This window comes from Macaca fascicularis, chromosome 3 (assembly GCF_037993035.2).
Source record: "Macaca fascicularis isolate 582-1 chromosome 3, T2T-MFA8v1.1".
Classification (NCBI taxonomy): Eukaryota; Metazoa; Chordata; class Mammalia; order Primates; family Cercopithecidae; genus Macaca; species Macaca fascicularis.
Genome location: NC_088377.1, coordinates 147,441,960 through 147,452,774, shown reverse-complemented (window position 1 = coordinate 147,452,774; position 10,815 = coordinate 147,441,960). Strand labels below are relative to the sequence as shown.

The 10,815-nt window shown below is 40.9% G+C and overlaps 1 long non-coding RNA gene across 1 annotated transcript; it reads right to left on the bottom strand.

The window, feature by feature from the left end:
- Nucleotides 1–5,566: 5,566 nt before the first annotated feature.
- Nucleotides 5,567–9,573, bottom strand: LOC141409914 (uncharacterized). The gene is made up of 3 exons (XR_012432779.1): nucleotides 9,418–9,573; nucleotides 6,447–6,561; nucleotides 5,567–5,789 (listed from the first exon to the last, which is right to left on the bottom strand). It is a non-coding gene; the product is annotated as an uncharacterized lncRNA (long non-coding RNA).
- Between the last annotated feature and the right edge of the window lie 1,242 nt (nucleotides 9,574–10,815).

Below are 10,815 nucleotides of genomic sequence, written 5' to 3'. Positions count from 1 at the left end.
TAGGCTTATCAGCAGCACAGAACCAATTATTTGTCAAAGAGTATCTGCTGAAGCCTACACTACGAGACAGGTCTACCATGTAGAGCATGGTAGCGCATGATCTTTTAGGGAAGAGGGTTTGAAGTGTACGCTAATTTCACAGTGCTCCATCCAGAAGGCCCTGTCATGCTTCTGGATTTACAGGTTAAATACAAAACTGTCGAAGTATATTTTTAACTGGTGGAAGTCAAATTCTGGGCCATGTCAACTTCAAACATGGTATCCAGATGGGTCAACACCACGCTCTGCAATGTGCCCCTTGAAGATTAGGCGGCCCCAGGTGCCAATTCTTCTCCTACAAAGAGATCTGGATTAGTGCTGTCCAAGAGAACCTTTTGCAGTGATGGAAATGTTCCATAATCAGCACTGTTCAATACAGCAGCCACTGGCTTTATGTGGCTACTGAGCATGTAAAATGTAGCTAGTGTGACTAAGTAGCTAATTTTTAAATTTTGATTAATTTAAATTTAATATAAATAGTCACATAAGGCTACTGGCTACCATATTAAATAGGGCAGAAAACCCTTTGGGCAAAAGAGAACTTGGCTTGGCCATCAAGGTCATGTTTTGATCCTGTTGACCCTGTCTAGAGGGATGCAGAATCAGGCATTCCATTCTACTGTGCATGAGTCACTGCAAACTCAAGCATTTCCAGGGTTCTGAAAGCTCAACTAAGCACCAAGCCTACTCATTCAGCATCAACACACACAGCACCCTGAGTGTCCAAAACCACAGGGTTTATGTTCTAGACCATAGGACTGGCTTGACCTGGCCCTGCTCAAGGCAGCAGGATCAATGGACAAGAATGTACAAGAATTTACAACTCAGCCTTGCCGTCCTTTGCATCTCTCAGCAGAAAGCAGCAGGAAAAGGCACAGACTATAGCATGGTTTGGCCTCTGTGTCAATCACAGAGGCCAAGTACCCCTAACACCCAGATAGGGTAATCATGCCTTACTTCTTAGTTTATTCCCACCATTACATTTTGTAAACTGGAACTCCTAGGAGATTAGAAGGATATGCTGATCAAAAAAAGGGGACATATTCAAGGAGTGTCCCTAGGTCAACTCTTCATTCAGTCTGTCATATGCCTAGTAACTCTCAGTGATAGGTACACCGGTATAATCCTGAGCCTCCCAAGGTACAGCCTTTCACTACTATTCATCATATTGGCTAAGGTGTTCACCAACAGAGCTCATTTTCTATCAGACCTACAAGAAACCTACAGTGGCTACAGCTGCCCAGATGTGCATATGAAATGCATTTCATTTTTATGAATCCTCCTAATCGGATTGCTTCAGTAATATAGCCCCAGTTTATGCCCCAATTTTTGCAAAGCCAAAGTTAAAGACAATTTGTCTTTATGCTCTACTGCCACCATCACTAAGCTCTCACTGCTCCTTACAGCTATATTTTCCCTAATAATCCATCTGTTTGGCTACATTTACTCTACTTCTTCCCAGCCCCCAAAATCTCTTAAAGCCATCAAGGTAGTAATAACTACCAGTATGAATGTCCTGTTGACAGGCCAATTTATACCTTATCTTTCACCAGATCAGATCTACCTATAAGATTCAGCTGAATCCCTGGAGAACCCATCCCTGTCAGTAACCTAGTAGAGATACTCACCAAAATCCTCATTTCACTCAATTCATCCATATATCCCAAACTCTAAATAGATGAAAAACACTTCCCAGTCTTACTTTTGTTGCCTAGGTCATCCATTCTGGTGGACTGGAGCCACAGGAACTCTTCATCTCCCAAGTCCACCCCCTCCTTCACAGCCCCTTCCTCTTAGCCACCAAGATTGATGTCATGTTGCAGCAATAGTCCTAGGCTACTTCCTATCCTCATCAAAGAAGCCAGTGAATTCCAGGCAAAAAAGCTTCAGTTCACTGTCTGAACTACTATTGTGCCTCTGACATACCCAACCTTCCAATAATAATACCCTTTTACCATCATTAAGTATCAGGACCTAATAAACTGGGCCTTGAATAGGGGAAAATAATGCTTCAAGATACAGGTCTTTTAAGAAAAGGCCATCCCTCTTAAAAAAAAAGGGCTGTTCTCTCATTCATATTGAATGGATGAGTAGATGGACAACTGGATTCAATAAATCTTTTTGCTCACCTCCATATGCCAAGCTCTGTGCTAAGCACTAGGGATCCTAAAATATTTTCTGGGCTCTCATGGATCTCACAATCTAGAGAGGAGAAAAGCAGATAAATCTATCATTCCAACACAGAGCAATTATGTTCTATGAAAGAAGTAAGACAAGGGCATTCAAAGGGCACGTTTCTCATAATGGGGAGCAGGTTGTGGTAGACAGAGGAGACATACTGAGTAGAGCAGCAAGTAGGTGAATGGGAGTTAGGTGAATGGGAGTTAGGTGGGAGTCAGATATTCTGGCAGCAGGAGTAACATGTCCAATAGCACAAAAGAGCATTACGATCAACCAGTAGACAGACCACCAGAGTCTGAGGCATGCAAGATGAAGCAGGGGAGCATCCCTAGGAAGGGGCAGGTATCCCATGCTGAAGGGCTTTATTTTATTCTGAAGGTGCCAGGAAAACCACTGAAGACTTTTTAAGCCCGAGAGAGATATGATCAAGTTTATTTCAAAATAAGGGCTGTAACCACAATACACAGACTGAGTGGGAAGCCATGTCTGGAGGCTAGAGGACTTGTGATTCAAGAGTGAGATGACAAGAGTCAAATTATTTTTGACAAGAATGCAAGACCATTCAATAGGGGAAAAGACAGTCTTTTAAACAAGTAGTGCTAGAAAATCTGAATATCCACATGCAAAATAATGAAGTTGGATCCTTAACTAAGAACATATGCAAAAATTAACTGAAAATGCATCAAAGACTTAAACACAAGAGCTAAAAATGATAAAACTCTTCAAAGAAAACATGCAGCAAAGCTTTACAACATAGATTTGGCAATGACTTTTTTGGATATGACACCAAAGACATAGGCAACAAAAATTTTTAAATAGACATGTTAGACATCATGAAAATTTAAAAATTCTGTGCATCGAAAGACACTATTAAGAGTAAAATGGCAACTCACAGAACGTGAGAAAATATTTGCAAATCCTGTATCTCAATAGGGATTCAGATGCAGAATATATAAAGCCCTAAAACTCAACAACAAAACCACCCAATTAAAAAATGGGCAAAGGACTTGAATAGACATTTCTCCTAAAATATAGGCAAATAACCAATAATCACATGAAAAGATGCTCAACATCACTTATCATTAGGGAAATGTAAATCAAAACTACAATGAGATACCACTTCACACCCGCTAGGATGGCTAGTATCAAAAAATTAGAAAATAACAAGTGTTAGGACGATATGGAGAATTGAAACCCTTGTGCACTGCTGGTGGGAATGTCACATAGTGCAGCTACTGTGGAAACAGTATTATGGTTCCTCAAAAAGTTAAAAGTAGAATTGCTATATGATCCATTAATCCCACTTTTCAAAGAGCTATTTGTATGTCCACATTTATAGCAGCATTATTCACAATAGCTAAAAAATGGAAGTAACCCAAGCATCCATCAATGAATAATTGGATAAACAAAATATGATATATACATAAAATAGAATATTATTTAGCCTTTAAAAGGAAGGAAATTCTGACATATGCTACAACATGGATGAACATGTTAAGTGAAATGTTAAGTAACACGTTACAAGATATGTTAAGTGACATGTTAAGTGAAATAAGCCAGTCACAAAAAGAAAAGTACTGTATGAATGCACTTATATGGAGTACTTAGAATTAGTCGAAATCATAGAGATAGTGGAGTGTTGGTTGCCAGAGGCTGAGGAAGAGGAAACTGGCCAATAATTGTTTAACGGGCACAGAGTTCCAGTTTTATGAGATGGAAAGTGTTCCAGAGACAGATGATGGTGAGGTTTCACAACATGGTAAATGTATTTAATTCCACCGAACTGTACACTTAAAAATTCTTTGGGAGGGTGAGTCGGGCAGATCACCTGAGGTCAGGAGTTCAAGACCAGCCTGGCCACCATGGTGAAACCCCATCGCTACTAAAAATACAAAAATTAGCTGAGCGTTGTGGCACGTGCCTGTAATCCCAGCTACTCAGGAAGCTGAGGCAGGAGAATTGCTTAAATCCGGGAGGCAAAGGTTGCAATGAGCCGAGATAGCACCATGCACTCCAGCCTGGGTGACAGAGTGAGACCCTGTCTAAAAAACAAAAAAAACAAACAACAACAACAAAAAATTCTTAAGATGGTAAATTATATATTATTTATATTTTACCACAATAAAAAATTGGGGTGGCAGGGAGAGAGATGACAGTGGCAAGGGTGATAGAGAAATGGGCATTGAGAACTATTTGAGGTATAAATATTAGAGGTAGGAATGATAGGGCTTGATAATTCAAGTGGCTATGGGGAGACTGAGGGAGCAGCAGGACTCCAGGAGGACACCAGGTTTCTGGTTTGGACAACTGGGTAGCTGGCATCATTTGCTGAGACAGGGAATACAGCTGTCTCATCAGAAGACCCGATGAGGCCTCAGTTCCCCAAGACCGTTTCTCACCCTTGACTTACATCAGCTTCACCTCCTGGATCCTTGGGCTTTCGTGGTTTCTACCATAGTGTATATTAATCAAGCTTCAGCCTCCAGCCTTTCTCTGCCCAGCTGGCTGCTCTCTGAAGAGACATCTACCCTGATTCCATTCTTGTTCTTTCCCTGCCCCTTGACACCTTCATAGGGTGGCTTCTTCAGTTCACCTCACTGACAGCTAGTCAATTCCCTACCCTAATTAGCCAGCCCAATCACCTGTGCACTTAACCAACCCACCCACCTCATCACTGAGGCCTCTATTCACTATCCCTGCTGGCCTTTGCCTTGCCACCACTCCAGGCTCCACACATCCCAGCCTGAACCCAGCCCCTTTCTGAGTCACTCAAAGCTCAGCCAAAATGTAAGTTTGATATCAATCCACAGCAAAGTTCTTGCACAGACTATAAAAGAGATATTTTCTGAACCCTAAGAAGAAAAGGCGATGGTATGTAGGAACTCACATAGGTTTGCCAAGAATAAAATTGAATACTTCCCTTTTTGAATAAGCGTAGTGGATTAATCAGGAAAATGCTGTGAACAGAAAGACATTTGACCAATTTTCATGCCATTATAGACAAGACTGAATGATAATACAATCAGGTGTGTTCATATTTGGTTGAATAACTGTAGCCCAGGAGTATTAATTGATTAATTCCCCTATAAGTGCTCAAAGACTCTCGTTGGTCCTACCTTTAACACAGCTCTTATCAAGTATTTGGACAAAGAGAGGCATCACATGTATTAAGATCTGAGAAAGACATTGAGCTAGATAATTTAATTGGTGATCAAACTGAAAGAACTGAAAGATATACATAAGTTGAAATAATGGGTCACAACTAACAAGAAAAATAATGGAGATAGATATAAAGTCCTTTTAAGACCAAGAAACACATGTGCAAGGATACAAAATGAGTGATATCTGAACAAGTTTATTTAAAACAAACAAAAAACTCAGGGTCTAGGTGCTTCAAGGTCAAAAGAAACCTACTCACTGCTGCAAGCCCACAGTGCAGTTGGAGGCAGCAGTCACTGCAGATGCTGTCCAGAACAAAGGAGGCGAAGACTCCCCTCTGCTGTGACTATAACCTCCAGCTTGTGGTGGTGGGCTTCAGAGGGCCTTCGCAAATTTGGCAGTGGCAGCCTCTAGAGTAGAATTTTAAAAGGGAGGGTTTTACTTTTATATACCTTGACTTAATGCATATTTAGCATTTATTATTTTGCATTTAAAAACAAAGAAAGAAAAAATCTGAAGCATAACATGTTAGTTGAGGATGTAGAATTTGGAGTCAGATGGAGTGTTCAAATTTCTATTTAGCTACTTAGCTGTGGGAGCTGGGGCAGGTCATATCATTTCTTCGGCCCTTGGTCTTCTCATCCCAAACACTGGGAAGATAGTGGCACCATAAATTTCCCTCAAGAGTTTATCTAAAAGACATGTCTAAAGCACCTGGCACATAATCAACACTCTCACTCCAACCATAATCAGAGAAGGACCTGGACTAAGGGTCTGGAAAAGGGAAGAGAGATCCTGAGAAGGAAACAATAACGGCTTGAGAGGTTGAAATATTTGAAAGGTTATTATGGGGAAGGAAAATAACTTTGTTTTTGGTATTGCTCCAACAGGCATAATTGAAATCAACAGGTAGAAATTCTTGTGGTGGAAATGCCTTTCCACTCATCACAAGGAAGAATGTCTCAACTCAGGCCACTCATAAAAAGTGGTGAGTGCCCCATGGCTGGAGGTTTTACAGTGGAGGTTGTACAACCACCTGCCAGAGATGATATTCAAGGAGGTCTTACCCTGGGAGTCTGGTTAGCTTGGTGTTCTGAAACTGGATTGATCATCAGAAACATAAGGAGAGCTTTTCCAAATGCAAGTTCCATGGCCACACGCAGTCCTAATGAATCAGAATGGCTGTGGGGGCAAAAAGAATATAGATTTTCTAAAAGTTCACCAAGAGACTGATCAAAAACCAGGCTTGGAAACCACCAGGTTATAACCTTCCTGTTTCCTTGAGTTTAAGAATGTACAATTTGACATATGCTGTGCTGAATTTTGAACAGTAAGGTAAAGTCAACTAGGACCAGGGTGTCTTTGAAGGAAACAGGAAAGGAGAAAGAGTGTGAATAAGTGAGTTACCCTATCCCTGCGACAACCCAGGCATGACCAGGGTACAAAGACTCCTTGTCCAGGCAACGATATGAACCCATGGGGACCCTGCTGCCCTCTGATAAGGGAACACTTGGATATATGTCAACTTTCTGCAAACCACCAGCATAAATTTTCTTTAAAACCAAAGTCACAAATAATCCCCCCCCAATAGAAGCATATGACTTATTTTGTTTTCACGCAAGCTCAGTCTTAGATAAAACAGGAGACAGAGAGAGCGATGTCAAGATGTTACAGCCAAAGAAGGAAGCAGAGGAGAGGTGCAGCCTTTGTTACTTTTTAATTGGAAAAAGATCTTATTTCAGACAGCAAGACATTTAAGAAATGCCATTAATTGTTTGTTGCTGTCACCAATGAGAAAAAGGTGAACAGGTAGGAAGCAGACTTCTAAAATTAGCTATCTTTAAAAGTTGAGGAGTCCTTACTTCTAGCAGAGGCAGGTTACTGTATTAAATACTACAAAGTATGAGTTAACAATGACTTCTGTAGTCCTCTTAACTGGTTAACCTCTTAGTTCTAATAAGATACTGATTTATTGTCAGGGCACAATTTCCTAACCTTTGTGCAGAGGACACTTAAGGAATCTAAGAATGCAAATAGGCACCAAATAGGTGTGGCCGGATAAATTGGTCTCAAGCATATTTTTTATTGCTGTTTTTGAAATTTACGTAGACACTGAAATTAAAATACATATTTAAAAAGCATTACTGAATTCACAGCAGCTTTTCATCGGCACAAACTGTCCCAATCAATGGGTACCAAAGTACAAGTAGTATCATCTGGGCATGCACGAACCTTTTCCTGTTGGAAAGAGTGAAAGCTAAGCTCAATAGCTTAGGAAGAGCCTATTTGGGTTCTTTTTGCTCCCATGCACACTACAAATAGCTTTTCCTTAATTCATACTGAGCTGGCTCTTCAGGAGCAGACAGGAAACGAGACGGGAGTGCAGGGAGAGGCTGGGAGAAAAGAGCAATGATTTAGCTGCTCTTCTCGTTGTGTGGGAGAGGTCGACTTCCCACCTATGGAAATCTTCATACATTTTTTTCCTGCAAACAGAGTCCTCTGGGGCTGCCAACATCAGTGAAATAAAGGGTAATTTAGTTTATCTTGAAAACAAAACAACCCCAAACCCACTGCTATTATCAAAACTGAAGAATTACTGGGAGGAGGGATTCCCTGAATTATTCATTGCCCTCAAGCAGTTTACAAAATAGTAGGGATGCCACCAAAAAAGAAATGGGGAAAAAATTTTATGCATGCTCAAAAGTTGGACACAGTAATTTATTAGTTTATATTAAATTAAATTATGTACAATTTGTAAACTTTTTTTAAATGATGAAATTCGGTACTGTCAAATTGTTGAAAATGTACACCCACATCCTGCTGGTAGCAGTGTAAATTGGTACAATCCTTTACCAAAGCAATTTGATACTGCATTCAAGAACCTTAAAATGTTCACACCCCTTGATCCAGTAACTTAAAGGAAATTTATTTTAAGAAAATAAGTCAAGGCCGGGAGCAGGGGCTCATGTCTGTAATCCCAGTACTTTGGGAGGCTGAGGTGGGAGGATCACGAGGTCAGGAATTCGAGACCAGCCTGACCAACACGGTGAAATCCATCTTTACTAAAAATACAAAAATTAGCTGGGCGTGGTGGCAGGTGCCTGTAATCCCAGCTACTCGGGAGGCTGAGGCAAGAGAATCATTTGAACCCAGGAGGCGGAGGTCGCAGTGAGACAAGATCGTGGCATTGCACTCCAGCCTGGGCGACAGGGCAAGACTCTGTCTCAAAAAAAAAAAAAAAGAAAAGAAAAGAAAAGAAAAGAAGTCAAAGGAAATTAAAAGTTATATGCAGAAATATTTTTATTATGTACAATTTCTAATATTGAAAACTTAGAAGAAGTCAAAAGGCTTAATAGAGGAATATCAAAATGAATTGTAGTAAGGCTATTCAATGAATGAAATGAAATACTCTTTAGTCATTAAAATGTCAATAATGAACTATAGAAACATGACAAATGCTGAAGATAGTGAGTGAAAAGAAAATGCAGAGTATAAAATTATGCCACGCCGGGCGCGGTGGCTCACGCCTGTAATCCCAGCACTTTGGGAGGCCGAGGCGGGCGGATCACAAGGTCAGGAGATCGAGACCACGGTGAAACCCCGTCTCTACTAAAAATACAAACAATTAGCCGGGCGCGGTTGTGGGCGCCTGTAGTCCCAGCTACTCGGGAGGCTGAGGCAGGAGAATGGCGTGAACCCGGGAGGCGGAGCTTGCAGTGAGCCGAGATCGCGCCACTGCACTCCAGCCTGGGCGACAGAGCGAGACTCCGTCTCAAAAAAAAAATAAATAAAATAAAATAAAATAAAATAAAATTATATCTACGCTTTAATTGTAGTTGAATAAAAATATATTCCTTATATTACCGAAGAATAAGGACTCACCAGAAACACAGAAAAATCCAAACTATTTTATTTATGATTCAAAATTGTAGGTGAGTTTTATCTGTTTTTGTCTTAGAGTATATCTACATCATTATAAAGCTTGGTGCATAAAAAACATCTGAACATGAGTGCAAAAAGGGTTATTATTAGGCTCACCTGTTATCACTAACTCCTGATCCAAACGTCTCTCTCCCTGGCTTATGAAGTTATTCTTCAACTTACCCTCAGGTGAAGGGAGAAAACTGAACTTACAGTACGAGATACAGCAGTACTAGGACTTTCATGCAAATAAGACTATTTCTCCTTTCCAGCCTAGAATGAGATGGAAAGAATGGAATGATGACTAAACAGGGTCTGACACTGGTAAAGCTGGGAAATTGGCTGCCTCATGTGTGCCTTCCAAAAACCCTCTGAAATGGTGTTCTTCACTTAGGAGAAAACATACCCAGAAGGGTTATGTGGTTTGCCCAAGGACACACAGCTAGTTGGTAACGGAGCCAGTTTTCAAATCCTGGGCAGATCTGATTCTGAAAGCCTCCTCATTCTGCTCTACATCCCTTCCCAAGCAAGTATGGGAGAAGATGAAGACACATTGTTCATGATATGAGTCAAGTCAGTTTGTACCAAGGTCATTAACTCATTTGGTCCTTGAAGTTTCAGGCCACTGTTTGAAATCCTGATGGTATGTTAAACTCATCCGGGGATGTATTGAAAATTTTTTTGATGCCTGGGCCTTACCTGCAGAGATTTTGATTTAATTGGTCAAGGATAGGATATAAAACTCTCCAAGGATAGGCTGGCTCAATCAGGGCTGAAAACCACTGGTTTAGGCCCTTTGCATTTCCAACCTCTATCCTATAAACCTTTCAATTGGTCCCATAATGGGAGTTAAAACAACACTCCATTCACTCTTCTAAAAATTGTTTGATTGTGATAAAATAGGCATTACATAAAACTAACTTTTCTTTTTTCTTTTTTTTGAGACAGAGTCTCACTCTGTCACCCAGGCTGGAGTACAGTGGCACAATCTCAGCTCATTGCAATCTCCGCCTTCCAGATTCAAGTGATTCTCCTGCCTCAGCTCCTGAGTAGCTGGGACTGCAGGCATGTGCCACCACGCCCAGCTAATTTTTGTATTTTTAGTAGAGACGGGGTTTCACCATGTTGGTCAGGCTGGTCTTGAACTCCTGACCTCAGGTGATTCACCTGCCTCAGCCTCCCAAAGTGCTGGGATTACAGGCGTGAGCCACCGTGCCCAGCCAAAACTGACCATTTTAAAGTGTACAATTCAGTGGTACTAAGTACATTCACAATGTTGTGCAACTATCACCACCAACTGGTTCCAGAACTTTTTTTTAATCACAATGGGAAAAACCCAGTGACTAGTCACTCCCCATTCTTCTGCTTCCCTCAGTTCCTGGAAACCACTAATCTGCTTTCTGTCTCTGTGAATTTGCGTATTCTGGTCATATGATATAATCATACAATATGTGGCCTTTTGTTGATGGCTTCTTTAGGTGAGGATATTTTTTTTTTCCAACCTGAAGCAGAATG